Source organism: Nanorana parkeri, unplaced genomic scaffold (assembly GCF_000935625.1).
Source record: "Nanorana parkeri isolate BGI_ZX_2015 unplaced genomic scaffold, ASM93562v1 scaffold70, whole genome shotgun sequence".
Classification (NCBI taxonomy): domain Eukaryota; kingdom Metazoa; phylum Chordata; class Amphibia; order Anura; family Dicroglossidae; genus Nanorana; species Nanorana parkeri.
In genome coordinates, this window is record NW_017306338.1 from 1,787,217 (window position 1) to 1,802,963 (window position 15,747).

Below are 15,747 nucleotides of genomic sequence, written 5' to 3' on the forward strand. Positions count from 1 at the left end.
TCTTCAAGCAGCTTGATATTTCTGTGACTACCTTTGCAAATATTATTAAAAAGTTTAAACCAGAAGTAAACCATCTATCTTCAGAAGCTTTTAGCAATATTGTGCTAGTATGTACAGCATATTAGCATATTATGGCAGACTTACCTGGCAAAACAAACTCCCTCCAGTGCTGCAATACCCTTGCTGGAGCTTCCATCTTCATCCTGTTGTTCTTCTGGATTCAGAGTCTTGATTGGCCAGGGCCAGATGAGGTAACCCCCACACATGCGCACGGAAGTTACTTCTCATGAAGAATATTGCTGAGACTGTGCATGAGCGGTTCAGTGTACAGAAACAAAAAGAGAACTGCTGACAGGTGAGAAGGAGGCTATATGACAGAGGAGAAATACACAGTCTATTCTGTCATATTAAGCCTGCCTATCAGCAGTCTTCTTAACGTAAAGTGGGATTGTAGCCAACCTCTTTTGATATGGCTACAAGATGAAAATGTACCTCAAATTGAACAGAAAGATAGTGCGGATGGTGAACAAAGAACTTTGGAAAACTTCCATGTAGGGAAAAGCTGAACTCCAAGGTCAAGGTATATTAGTGTCCCATGACACCATCCATCACTTTTTTATTTAGCAACAGTTAGCTCAAAGGAAAAAGACCTAGGAGGACTCTACTGTTGGAAGAAACACATAAAAAAGCCAGAGTGGAATCTGCTAAAATGCATATTGACAAGTTTCAGGGAGAATGTCCTTTTGACAAATGAGACAAAACTGGAGCTTTTTGGCAAGTCACGTCAGCTCTTTCTGTGCAGGGCACAATGAAATCTAAACACTATCAATGAATTATGGAGCAAAACGTACTTCCCATTGTCAGAAAGCACTGAGTTGCAGGTCATGGGTGCCCCAACAGGGAAAATGACCCAAAACATAAAGCTTAAAGCACACAAGAAAGGTTAAGAACAAAACATTGAACTATTCTGAAGAGGCCTTCCATGAGCCCTGATCTGTATCCTATCAGAAATCTGTGGTAATAACTGTAACATGCAGTCTGGAGGTGGCACCTTTCAAACCCGAAACAGCTGGAGCAGTTTCCCCAAGAAGAGTGGGCCAAACTACCTGTTGGCAGGTGAAAAAGTCTCATTGAGAGCTACAGAAATCACTTGTTTGCAGTGACTGTCTCTAAAGGTTGTGCAACAAAATATTAGGTTAAGGTGTAATTCCACTTTTGCAGCCAAATTGGGATAACTGCTATTTTATTCTTGTTACATGTTATCATTCACATAGCATAAGCTAAAAAAAAATTAAAATGATTCTTGTTTTTTTGGCCTCTTAAGATTTTTAAAATTTCTACTTGATTCTCCTTCTCTGTAATATTGTGGGGAACTGTGAGGGGGTGAAAGGATTAAAGCCCTGGCTTCTGCATTCAAATGTTAATGAAGTTAATGAGAGAAACGCAATCCTCAAATTTCAGTCCTAAGTCTTTCTATAAGTACAGATCACTGTGAAGGTGCTCAGAAAAACCTGGAATCAGCCATCTTGCCTGCTGCAACAAAACATATAAAAAGGTAAGAAATATTTTTTAGAAAAGTATTTTTTTGGTATGCTGTATGAATAGGAACACCCAACAAATACATATAGGGGTTTTCTCAAATTTGACTGCAAAGGTGGAAATACACTTGAAGGGTCCCATCATTTATTAGCAATGCTATTTTTATTTGATTTCCTATTTAAAAAATCCTGTTGAAACAAAAATCATAAGCAAAGTCTGATTTTCAATTAATATAAAACAAACAATGATGGGTGTCAATTAAATTAGTCAGGCTCAAGTCATTTCAGAGAAGATTGTGGGTTTTTCTTTTTTCATGGAAAGGTAGAAACAAATTTGTCCACCTCTGTATCTTGTCGAAATCAGTTGCTGATCAAAGTATCGGTGATCAATCTAAATTTGTCTAGATCGCTTGGCAGTCACTTCTACAATCTACTACAGCAAATGCTGCATATTTGGCTTGTAGTAGCCTGTGAATTCTTTCAGCTGCTAGTTATATTTGCATGACCAATCTTTAAATACGTGTAAAATATACTGTAAGACATGTTTTTCTATTTGTTGAGATAAGCTTTATTTATTATTCAGTGATATTCCACAGCAAACCCAGCAACCAGAATAATTAGTTGTTGCCATATCAGTCAATCTACTCTTTCTGGGAAGATGTAGTAAGGAATTTATATGAATTCCAGCACCCCAAGGATGTTTTTTGTCCTATTTTCAAAGACTCAATAATGACTGGTAGGATGACCCAGTGATTGGCGGAGGGCCACGGTAGTTCCAATATTCAAAAAGGGGGCTAGGTGCCAACCTGGGAACTATAGGCCGGTCAGTCTAACATCGGTAGTTTGTAAAATGCTAGAGGGCATAATAAAGGATTATCTGGTAGAATTTATTCAGGATAACGGCCTAGTTAATGACAATCAGCATGGGTTCAGGAAAGACCGTTCCTGTCTGACTAACCTGCTAACTTTTTACGAGGGGGTAAGTAGAGATATGGAGGGAGGGAGGCCGGTAGATGTTGTATATCTGGATTTCTCAAAAGGCATTTGATACGGTACCACATAAACGATTACTACACAAGCTGAGATCTATGGGCATAGATGAGGCGGTGTGTACGTGGATGGAGAGCTGGCTACGGGAACGGGTCCAGAGAGTATCTATAAATGGCACCTTTTCAGACTGGGCTAGTGTAATGAGCGGTGTGCCTCAGGGTTCTGTGCTGGGACTCATATTGTTTAACCTGTTTATTAATGATATTGGGGAGGGTGTGAATAGCCATATTTCAGTGTTTGCAGACGATACAAAAATAGAGAGGGTACTAGAAACGGACCTAGACAGTTTAGCATTACAGGAGGACCTGGATAAAATAGGGGAGGGGGCGAATATATGGCAGATGAGGTTTAATGTCGATAAATGCAAAGTAATGCACTTTGGAATTAAAAACAAGCAAATGGGTTATGCAATTATGGGTATGCCGCTAGGGAAGTCAGAAATAGAAAAAGACTTGGGGTCATTGTAGACCACAAACTAAAGGGTAGTTTGCAGTGCCAGGCTGCTGTAAACAAAGCTAGCAGGGTCTTGTCCTGTATTAAGAAGGGGATGTACTACAGAGACAAGTCTATAATTTTGCCACTTTATAGAGCATTGGTTCGGCCTCATTTGGAGTACGCGGTCCAGTTTTGGTCACCAGTATTAAGAAAAGATGTCCCTGAGCTGGAGAGGGTCCAGCAGAGGGCAACTAAACTAATTAGGGGAATGGAGGACCAGAGCTATGAGACGAGGCTACTAAATTTAAACATGTTCACGTTGGAAGTAAGGAGATCAAGGGGGGATATGATTTTCATGTACAAGATGTTCAATGGCGACAGCAACATTGGCAACAAACTCTTTAAGATTAACTCTGTTACAAAAACTAGAGGCCACCACCTAAAATTGGTGGAAAACAAATTCCAGCACAAGGGGCGAAGGGGGTTCTTCACAGAGCGGTTAGGGTCTGGAACTCACTGCCATCGGCAGTGATTTCAGCCAGGAGTGTGGAATTGTTCAAAAAACTCTTGGATGATTTCCTGACGGACCGTAATATACATGGGTACAATTACTCCTAAGAAAGAGATGATGCACAGACCTATATGGGTTGGACTTGATGGACTTATGTCTTTATTCAACCCCAAATACTATGTAACTATTAGTGCTGTAGATCTTATGCTTACTAAATGCACAGCTAGATTGGCGATACCTGGCATTACTTGTTCCCTTACAAATTTGAATCTTCTTTCCGTGGCCACTAAATGGTGCTGTACACTTTATACCTGCAAGGATTTTAATGACAAAGTCTGTTTAAAGCCCAACTGTAGGGTGCATTTCACCCAACACCAACCCAACAAAACCCTTTTTGCAGTCATATGACACTGCAGCCCTGAGTATTCACCTCTTCTGATTACTTCTTGTTTGGGCCCATCTTTGAGTGTCCATGTCACCGACTGCATGACGTGGACACTTCCTATCCAGAAATGGACCAACGTCATCAGAGGTAAGAGAAGGGGAGCCAGGTGCCATCGCATTGGCGGATTCATGGCCCCCCCCCACCCAGAAACAGCTATGGTAAGGGACCTAGAGGGCATACGTAGGTGACTATTTCTGACTTTACAAGGTAAGGGGAAACAAAAGCCTAACAGAATAGGTTAGAGACGAGTGAGAGGGTGGGGAGTTGTGGAGTGCAAACAAATAAAAGTAGAATTAAACCTTCCTTTTTTTGTTGCATATATCTACTGGTAGCAAGCAGTAGATATATGCAAAAACATAAAAAAAAGTTTGCACCCGTCCGAAGACCTGAAAAACTCTTGAGGGGCCGTGAAGGATCATGGGGCGGGCGCATGCACAGTACAGATCTCCGGCCGGGAGAAGCGGAGAGACACAGGGTAATTCAATGCAGGCAGCCTGGCAGAGTGGGGTGCACGCAGTCTCCTGACTCCTGAAAACTACTGGAAAGAAGAAGATGATTGGATCAAGAGGCATCATGTGACATAATGTCACTCTAATTTTTGAGTTGGGTCTTAAGGACACCTCAGCCTGATGCTTCTGCCACATTATAAAAACAATGAATTAGGTGCAGATATACTGTAATAGGGGCTATTTTGGGGTTGTTTGTCCTGCCCTGGAATGATTTGATGTGTTCAAACAGAAAGGGAGAGGTTTTATTTCTATATGAAAAAAACAGCTGTTATTAAATACCACCAAAAGAAGGCTCAGTCTAAAAAATGATATTAACTTATTTGGAGTAGAGTGTTGGATCACTATCACATCACTGAAACTGAAAAATGATCTGGAAAGGAAGCGAGTGTAACATGCTGGTATTGAGGTGGTCACAGTGTCATTAAACCCAGAAATAATATCTTCATGTGTTTTCTTCTGTGTACCTTAGAATAGCAACATCAGATAGTACATACAGAAATATAAATGTAAAAACTGCCGTTATCAAGGTGACTATGCTGGCTCCGCTGCATGTGCGATGTAGCCACTCTCCCGAGATGGATTACAAATACACATAATGCACATAAAAGCACTGCAAACCTCCAATTTATTATTGCACTGCTACAAAGGCTTCTTGTGTGACAGCTGGGCCAGCACAGCAAATAAATGGTAACAGGCACACCTGTACCTTGGTTGATGCAAGAGCAATGAATCATGGGAGTTGTAGTATCTGTAAAGCAGTGCAGGTGGGCTGCTTGTGCCACAAAACCAGAATTTTGAAGGAAATCTCTTCTGTTGCCAGTGCAGCGAAGGAAGAATCATTCCGCTGAAAAAAGGTAAACAAGAGATTTTGCATTATTTACAACACTGGATTGGAAAGTTGGTTTTAAAGGCAAAGTTTAGCTTTCTGGCCAAGTTTCATGTATGTTACACCCATATTTCAGGCCACCCACTTAACAGAATCATGAGGTGCTTCTCCACCCAGACTGTTGTAATTTCTACATTTTGTGCGGCCGTGCAAGGATCTGCCTACACGGCCACATCATTTATTCACTGATTCTATGACTGGATCTGAGTGGAGAAACTACAGGTCCCATCAGACAGAATGGCTGGGGGGCTTGCAGTTCTCAATGGAATACAAATGCAGTGACCTGCCCTCCTTCCGATACTGAATGTCTGCACCTTGGACCTTGATGGGGGAGAGTCTGCAGGAGCCAGAGTATGACACCCATGATCCAGATTGTGATTGCAATGCTTTACTGGCTCCAATGCAAATAAATAATAATAAATGCACACTTTTTCTTTTATGAAAAAGCCTGCAAATATATTGTTTTTCTAAAAGGCGGAATTTCCATTTAACTTGAGGGTTTAGTGATACCTTAATTTGATGCAGAAAGTGATAGGGAGGAAGAATGTTTTTATTAAACAAATATTATATTGATTATTATAATATATTTATCAACAACATTACACTAGCTTGATAAATCTGGTGCAAATGTATTCCGTGCAAGTTCAAACACTCGCAATTGCTATGATAAATTCCCCCCAACATGTCTAATGAAAACTACATTTATTATCAGGGCTTAGACTGTATTGATAAATAAAGTGCAAATAACGTGGGAAATTTGTCACTTAAAGAAAAGTGGAGCAACTCCCTTGATAAATTCCCCCCATTGTCACTGAACACTGCAATTGCTCTCTAGTCTCCCCATCCCCAGTCTTGAGATGCCATTGACGTCATCAATGTTTGGCTGAGGTTGGTTCGTATCATGTGACAATCCCGGCGGCCTCGCTTTCGGGTGCACAAGCGCTGTATCAGCCGTTTCAGCCTTGGGGAAGCGCACGGGAGCGAGCACGCAGGCGGGTATGTTTTTGCGTGCTCTGTTCATGCTTGAAGTCTCGCGGTACATTCTGCTAGTGTAATCCTGGGCCGCGGCCGTGTTCTGAACGGAGCTCTGGTGTGAGGGGGATACCGCGGGGGTACACAGGTGAGCATACAGGCTTTGTTGACGAACCTCCATAAATGGGGGTATCTCTCTTCTTTGCATGTTTTCGTTCCTGGTATGACCGTCGCCATCTTACGCTCAGGGCTTTTCCCGCCGTGTACGGGCCTAGGGCGCTTCGGGAAGCCTGGACTGGGGGTATAAGCGAGGTGGTTATGTGTCTCGGTGGTCGTCTTCATTCCCAGGAAGATGCAGAAAAATGTACCTGTTTTTGCCAGTTCTGTAGGGTTTTTGTTTTCTACATGTTAGCTTTGCTTCGTTCCACCTATGATTTTTTTCAGACTCGCCATACACAGTACAATCAACTTTCGATCTACTCAAACTATGTAATATGAGGGTCTCCTTAATCTAGCCAACCCATTTCTATCCAGTCTGTGTTGGTAGATCTAAGGCCTCCATACAGATGGGTAAATGTGTGGGTAGTTTGCTGTGTTCAGAGACAGCTAGATGCAGCTGTACGCTTTGCTTTGGGCCCCATACAATCTTGATTATCTGCGGCCACATTTTGTGCGGCTATGTCACTGACCTGGGGGGGGGGGGGTTTGGCAAAACCGGAACAGTATTTTTTTTTACCTACTACAGATTAGTAGGAAAAAAGACAAATTTACGTACCCATACACAGAGCATTTCTATTAGACTCTTCAGGGGGAATTGAGCAAAACAGGAGCAGTTGCCCATGGCAACCAGTCAGCATCTCTTCAGTTTGCTCAGTTGAGATTTGAAAATGAGAGTGAGAAGCTGGTTGCCATGCACAGCTGCTCCAGGATTGATTCCCCTCCCCAATGTCTGGGGTTGTTCAGGGGCTCTGTATGCATGGATGAGCATGTGAGCTACCAGCTAGTGCCAGACTAATAGCTGTTCAGGTGCACCTTATGCATGTCTGATATAGCGGTCGGTTGGGCCGGGGCCCTCCGACTGCTCTGGCCACCGATTTCCTCTGCATTCGCCTGTGGGGGGATGACGACAGTGCCCCCCCGCGTGAATGTACCCTAAAGGACATTGTGCAATCTGATTGTAGTGTATGTGTGGGGCAAGCTTTAAAGAACTCCATTAATTTTGTTTTTTAAATTAACCCTTGCTTAAGGGCTACCCCTGCACTACAAGGGTTTCTAAACCCTCGGCTTTTTTTGAATAGATCTGCTAGCAAGCAGTAGATCTATGCAAAAAGTTTTTTAGTTTTTTTTTTTTGTTTAAACCCGCTTTAACAAAGGTTAAAACCTACCTGTATCTTCCCTGCGCGCTCCCGTCCGAAAATGTGAAACTGCTCGGGCGGCCGCAAAGTATCTTGGGGCATGCGCAGGTAACACTTTCGGCCGAGATGCGAGGAGATACACAAGGTAAGTCTATGGACGCGTGCACCCGCATGCAGACACCGTGGGAGAGGAAGTGCCGCAGCGCTGGGGAGAAGGCTGAAAACTACAGGAAAGAAGGTGATTGGATTAAGAGACATCATTTAAGGTAAGTGCTTTTATTAACATTGTGTTGAGGCAAAAACATTTTTGCCTTTAACCACTTCAAGACAAGGTGTTTAGACCCCCATCCTGGCAAGGCCATTTCTCAGTATTCAGCGCTGCGATACTTTGACTGACGTTTATTCCGTCATGCAACGCTGTACTGAAATAAATTTTATACCATTTTTTGGGGGACAGATAGAGCTTTCTACATTTTTTCTTTAATTCTTTTTTATGTGTAACTTAAGGGGGCGTGTCTGAGCGGACGTCTAGAGACGCCTGCTCAGATCGAGAGAGCTCCTGGCCGGCCGTTTTTTTACTACGGCCGGCCCGGAGGTAGTTAATGTCACTTTAAGTGCTGTTTTGTCTCCCCATCCCCAGTCTTGAGATGCCATTGACTTCATCAATGTTTTGGCTGAGGTTGGTTCGTATCATGTGACAATCCCGGCGGCCTCGCTTTCGAGTGCACATGCGCTGTATGCTTGTTTTTGTCTAGATTCAAAAATAAGTTATACTCACCCGAAGCTCCAAGCTGGCCAGCTTCCACAGTTCTTCCTCTTCCCTGCTCCAGCAATGGGATGTTCCTCAGTGTCTTCACATCTATACACTGATGGGAATTTATCAAGACTGGAGCAGACAAAATCTGGAGCAGCTGTGCATGGCAACCAATCAGCTTCTCTCTTGAATTTTCAAATCTTAACTGAACAAATGAAAGAGAGAAGCTGATTGGTTGCCATGGGCAACTGCTCCAGATTTTGTCTGCTCCAGTTTTGATAAATTCCCCTCATTGTGTATAGAATGTGATGATTTTATGGGACCATAAACAGAGAAGAGGAGAGGCTCTAAGGACCAGTCTAGGAACAAACAGACTCTGCGGTTCAAGTGAGTAACTTTAAAAAAAGCGAGCAGATAACCCTTGCAGTGTGGGGGTAGCCCAACTGCAGGGGTTAATAAAACATTTTCAATATTAATTACAGTGCTTTGATAAACAAAAAGCATCCATACTTCCATTTTCTAGTACTATCTCTTTGGTCTGTTGTTTTCTGTGATGATCTAGAGCAGTATAGAGGGGACAAAGTGTACATATACTTGTACACCTCCTCTGCCACTAAATGCCCCTGAAACAAAAAAAAAAAGTGCTCCAAAATGAGAATTCGGAAAACATCCGGACTTTTGAGGTATCATGAAGATTAAGCTACAATAGCTAATAATGGATCAAAATTATTTTATTGAATACAAATGTAAAATACATGAAAAGGAGGTAAAGAAGCTTGTTTGAACATTTTGTAGCCCCATCTTCCCATCGTGCTTCACATATATTGTACAGTCTCGTGCACGGTATCTTTCAATATGTGAATAAGCACTATGGGGATGTGTTTTTTATATTTGTATTCAATAATTTTGATCCATTATTAGCTTATTGTAGCTTGATCCTTGTGGTACCTCTAAAGTCCGGATGTTTTCTGAGTTTTCCTTTTTGAGCATTTTTTTTTTTCATAATATTTGAATGTGTTACCTTGATGTATGCACACCCTTGAATTACTATACAAATTTGGACTAAATACCCCTAGCAATTGCATCCAATTTGTTGTCCGCTATGGTATATAAATATATTCAGACCGATAGTGAAACGACTAGGTCTGTGGGAAGTCCTGATGAAATGTGCATACAATGGGTTGGCAGTTTCCTATTTTGCATTGGATTCAATGTCCACCTGGGCTGTAAATAAACAGTGTAGGTGATATGTGCAGATTGCCAGGTTACTAGGCTGGTTTGGTAGGTTTTGAAAGCCTCTCGCACTTTTTATTTTGTTTTTTTTAGGGTCCATTCACACCAACAGTTGGTGTGTGGTGCCTAGCACAATGAACCATTTACCTTTTTTGTTCTTTTTTTTTTTTTAGAATGTAATTGATAAGCCACAAGTGATATTTCATCAAGTTCTATGGGCACAGTGTGGGGTGAGGTGGTTGTGCCACATCGCATCCTACTGTACCGCCGAAAAGTACTGCATGCCATATTTTTTTCAGCACACACAAATACAACGTGGTGGTGTGACCTGTGCCCATCGGTGACGAGGCAAATTACCTTGTCTTGCATTGGGGCTGCACTGGAAAAAATGGCCAGTGCACCCCCAACACATCTGGTGGTTATGGGCCCTTAGGGCACAATCACACCATATCCAGTGCGTTCCGGCACGGTCTGAGCCTGGAACGCACTGTATTGCATAATCAGGCCAGGCCACGATCTGGGGCAGGAGTGGGTGTGGCGGTGCCATTCATGTCATTGGCACCGCAGGCATGCCTGCAGTGCGATCACCCGCACTGGAACGTAAGGTACAGGAATGCCCTCCATTCTGGTGCCGTGCGATTGGAAAAAATGCTGCATGCACTATTTTTTTTTCTGATTGCACTGCATTGGAAACGAGGGCATTCCTGTACCTCACGTTCCGTGGCAGGTGATCGCACTGTGGGCGGCGGATGTACCTGTGGTACCATTGACAATAATGGCCGACACGCCCCAGAACGCGACCTGGCCTATGCGATCCAGTGCGTTATGCCGCCATGCACTAGATGTGGTGTGGCTTCCTATTTATACACTCACTATATCTATGATGCTTTTTTTTTCTTGCATTAAAGCAACACACAGGCAGCGATGAAACATACAAGTGAAGTCATGGCTAGCTGATTTTCTTTCCTATCTCCATGGGTAAAGTCGTGCCACATGCCATTTGTCCCATCTCTCCACCACTCCCAATCAATTACACATCCAATCATGCTTTGGGATGTTAGTTCCTGTGTTGGTGTTAAAGAGAGAACTTTACTGAAATACGTTCCACATTTCACACTTCTGGGAGTGTCATAGGGTGTTGGTGTCCCATGCTGAGCTCTGTGGTTCTTCTACTGACCTACATCATTGCTGGACACAGGGTACAACAAAATGGACTATTGAGCCCAGCGGAGGACCAGGAATCCATTGCACCCGCATGTGTTCTAGATTGAAAATAAATGTTTTAGTTGCATTCATGTGTTAAAGCTTTTATACAATAATTTTAGAGTTTGAGTTTAGTTCTTCTTTAAGGAAACCAATAGGGCTGACATGGCTCTTCATTTTAAGCATGTGCCATTTTATACTTCTGAATAAGAACATTGTTAAATGGGGATTAAGCAACATGCTGTCACGAGCCAGCAGGTTGAACTGTTTTTAATCCTGTTTGCTTCATGCGATGCTTTTAAAGGAGTTATTGGGAGAGTGAAATACACTCTCATCCTGATAGTTAGAGCCAATGTGTGACACTGGAACTGTCCCATCAGCTCTGTTGATCAAGAACTGAGCAATCACATACCAATGATCACTCAGTTCCCAATCTTCTTCAGCACTGACTGGAGGCAGGGGGTGGGCACCTCTGTCTCTGCCTCTAGAGTGCTGTCAATCAGGTGGCAGGGTGGATCCTGACAATATTGTCGGGATCTTTCCTGGTTGTGATGCTATATGCTGAGTTTTGGGTCACAGGAGGACATTAGTAAATGTCCTCCTGTGACCCAAATTGGAACTGCAGCCAAAAAATGTTTGGCCATAGTTCTCTTTTAGATATCTAAACCCGAAAACAAAAATGTAATATATTGTAGCTTACCAGTCCTAAGTTGTGCTGGCTGCATTAGTTTTCTAAGTACATTTTCAGCAAGTACAGTAAATATCTGTTGACTGACAGACATTTGGTGCCACCTTGTCAGTGGAACTGGAAGCATAAAACAATGCTATCTATCTTCTGTATACTACTAATCTCCCCTACTCCTGGTGTTGAACAAAGGCATACATGTAGATACAGGGTAGCAGTGCGTATAGCCACCAAGGGACAGGAAGTGTTATTTATCCAATTACCAGGTGAGAAAAAAGCCTGAAAGAAACAAATGAAAGCAAGTACCTCATCTATGTACTGGTAGATGAAAAAGAAAAGGCCAGCTGTTTCATACCACAGATATAAAGAAAAGTCACTTTTTTTTTTTATTAGTTTATTGCCAGATATCCCGTTCAGTATGTGTTCAGATACTATCCTTTATTTCAGCCAGGTGATATATTGTAGTGGATGTGTGGCTTGTCACAATGATATATGAAATATTCGCTACTTGGTAGCAGTTGGTAAAAAAAAAAAAGTAGAAATGTATTTTTTAAATGAAATTCTGCACATTCATTCACAGTGCTATGACTCATAACTATTTCTGCCTTAGAGTTTTTTTCCCCTTTTGGAGTCCAATTTTGATAGAAAACTGGTTAGTTAATGTGTTGCTCTATGCCTGGGGTTAGTGTTAACCCAGATATCCTGATCTGCTAGCTGGCTGTTGGTGACTAGAGGCAGAAGGCGTATAACGGGTATAAAAATGGCTGGAATGATGTTTGGCAAGTTCCAGAGCAGAGCAGCTTTACCCTCAAGGTTAATGTAGATGAGCGATGTCCTGCCTAAAGCAAATACTGTTCACAAAAGGAAAAACCTGTCTCGGGGTCACCACCAGTCGAGGCCCTGATCTGCACCATCGAGCTTGTGCACCTTGATACATTGAACATACTGGATGGTGTACTCGGACTGACAGCGCTACAAGACATTGGGCCAAGTGCTCTGGTGGGTGGCATTGTAGATGAGTTTATGATGCAGTCATGCCCAGGCTCAAATGTTCTACTTTAGGGGGCAGGAAGACTCAATTTAGATGAATTTGTAAAAAAAAAAAACGGACTGCAGTACGGCACTGTCCACCAAACAGTGTATTTTGCATTTGGAATAAACAAATGTGGGTGGCTTGGTTAGGAGGCTAGCTGAAAGAACCAAGTGGAATGTCTTGTAGAAAGGACTGAAGTATAAAGTTGCAGTGTAATAGCACTTGCTGGTACTTTTTATGTTGAGAATGTAGTTCAAAGGCTACTTTATTTGAGAAAGTATTGATGACCGCTGCTACATATCTTCAAAATAACTATAAAGTTGGTGAAAAAGATCAGCTTTATGAGATTACTCATCAGTGTTACAAACCTTGTTTCTTTCTAGGATTTGTATTGCTATATGCACATGGAGACAGTCATATTTGCCATGGACATGCAGGCTCAGCTCCCTGCTTTTGAAGTGCTAAACAATGGTACTGTGCAGTGTATATACAAAATAAGCAATGCTAGGAGCACGGTGCAACAAAGACTTTGCTTGTGTGTTCTACAAATAAAACCTCTTACTGCAAGCAGTTTATTATGGGACATTTTTGTTTTTCTTGAAGCTTAACAAGCCGCTTGAACAGTTGTCCTGAAGAGCAAATAACCAGTGGAGTGTTTGTGCTCTGTCTTGGGGCTTGTTCAGAAGTTGGGACATCTGTTGATGTAGAGAAACTGCAATGGTATTGGGGCAACAATATTTAGAATATTACAAAAACAAGAATTTGAGAACACTATAGGTGAGCCTAAGAGAGAGTACAACACAAAGTCAGGTACAGTGTTCTTTTGAAGCATTGGATGTAGCTGTGTGCGATGGGGGATGTGTTACTCCTGACTTATTCGTATGTGGTTGTATATTGCAAATGCTAATCCAGCAAACTGTACACATCCCCCTGCCTGCCTGCCTACCTTTCTCATCTTCCAGGCAGACTGAACTACTAAGCATATTTGATATCAATCCACCACGCCGGGGTGGGATAGATTCACAACACGGAGTTCCCTTAGACTGACAGAAAATCCCCCCCCTCTGTGTCTCCCCACTGCAGAAGGGCTCGCATCCCACTTTTGGGTCGCGACCCATGAGTTGAGAACCAGGGATCTAGAGGCTAACCGCTTCTACACTCCCCCATGTGGCTGCTTTCCCCAGGCTCACCTGCCTCTTTTTGGGAGCCTTGGGCTGGTGAACTGTCCCTAAGGGCCTATTCACATGAGTTTCAGGTCCTGATCAGTTGCGAATCAGCCGACGCGGTGCTATGTGTTTGGATGCGTTCCAGTTAAAAAAAATTTTTTTTTATAGCTGGAGTGGAGCTGTCAGTATGTTAGCTGCAGTGCGTTTTTTACGCGTTTTGCTTTTCCGGACCGTACAAAATGTGACATGCAGTATTTTTCTGTCGTAACTTGAACGGACTGCGCACGTGAGAACTGTAGCCCATAAAACATAGGGATAAATAGGGATGCATTTTTAGTGCAGGAGCGTACGGATCAGGTCAGCACAGAAAATGGATGTCGTGTGAACAGGCCCTAAAGGTGGTATGTGTGTGAGATTGTAGAAGCTTGTTCCCTGATCTCTGCTGTGACTGAACCAGAAGAACCGGGCTTATGTTTTCCTAACATGTATACATTTTAAAATAAGTGTAGAAAATGCAAAACATTTACCCAGCAGCTAACAGGTTAAATGCTTTGACAGGATATTTTAGTAGATTTGTTTCCTAAAAACCCCCCACTTCCAATAAATCCAAGTCACTTTACCAAAATTCAGCATGGAGGGCACTTCCAACGCTCCGCAATGTCAGTGGATGTAGACTTTCACGCAAAGCATTATTCTGTTCGTGTGTGCATTTTACCAAATGACAAACATCTCTTTAGGTATGAGAGAGGCCTTCTGTGGGTCAAGTAGCTGTGCACATTACTTCCATGAACTTATGGGCTGATTATGATATGTAGAACAGTGGAACTGGTGTTTACTGCTTGCTTCAGCTGTCCAACATTCTTGGTAGTCAGTATGTGACAGCGTAGGCCAAAAAAAATATTTGTTTTATTGCAAGCAGTGTATGAAATTGGTTGCTTATACAGCTCTCTGACCTGCTGGCTTTCAGATATGATAAATTGCCATTGTCCATTTTCAGGATGAGGATGATGACATTTGTTGTCTTGGAATTAATGCAGCCTGTTATCTTCTATTCAGTAGTCATTTTCTGTTTAAGAAATCTGTGATCTAATATGGTTAGTTAAGCCCCAGCTGTTGTGAGATGGTGACGGAGAAATTTTTGTGTTGATGGTTAACAGCTGTTGATGGAATCCATTTGTTCAGGATATCTCTGCAGTTTGATTTAAACACTGACCATCTTGAATCTTTCTTTCATGCCTATTCATGATATCTGATATGGCTTACTTAAGTGATTTGCACTAGTTTCTCTTGTGTAATGAAAACGTGTTAGTCACAGGTCAGGAGATGGTTAATGGTCAGGAGAAATACGATGGCCCATCAGTAACTGCTTGGCATCTCCATGTTCTACGCTGTCTACAAATGCGTAGTTATGCATGCACACTCAAACCTTTATTTTAAATACTAATTTTCAATTTATTTGATGTTTCTTTAAAGCAATTCTGTCACCTCATAACTATTTGAAAGTACTCCCTGCAAAAAAGGATGAGTAAAATCTGTCCCGCCACCCGCGTCTCAGATCTTTGCTCTTGAAGAGTCAAGTGGGCTGACGAATTGGAGCTGAAAGCCTAGGACTTCTCTGGGGTTCCCCCTGTGTTAGTCTGGTCACCAGAAGCCTAAGTACCGTGTTTCCCCGAAAATAAGACACTGTCCTATATTTTTTTTGGCTCAAAAAAACACACTAGGTCTTATTTTCGGGGTAGATCTTATTTATTAATTTTTTTAATGTGCAACAATCCACACTTATTCATGTACAACAATATGGTGATCAGGGCAATCAGGGGTGCTGTACCTTTTCAAGAGCAAGTTGCTAACCAATCGCTGGCTAGAATGAGCGAAGCGCGCTTTCACTATCGATTCCTCACAGGCGGAGTGCATTTGGTATCACACCGCCTGTGACAGGAGGAGGCGGCGCTATAAAGGAGCCATCGGCTTA

At 42.4% G+C, this 15,747-nt stretch overlaps 1 protein-coding gene across 2 annotated transcripts in view; it reads left to right on the forward strand.

Moving 5' to 3' along the window:
* The first annotated feature begins 6,367 nt into the window (after positions 1–6,367).
* The window catches only part of THRAP3 (thyroid hormone receptor associated protein 3), a 56,482-nt gene continuing 47,102 nt past the window's right edge, over positions 6,368–15,747 (forward strand). The window contains exon 1 of one of the 2 annotated variants that reach the window (XM_018576592.1): positions 6,368–6,494. The gene's annotated coding sequence lies outside the window, so the exon portion shown is untranslated. The remainder of the gene's footprint in view (positions 6,495–15,747) is intronic. The other variant, XM_018576591.1, reaches the window with a different exon arrangement.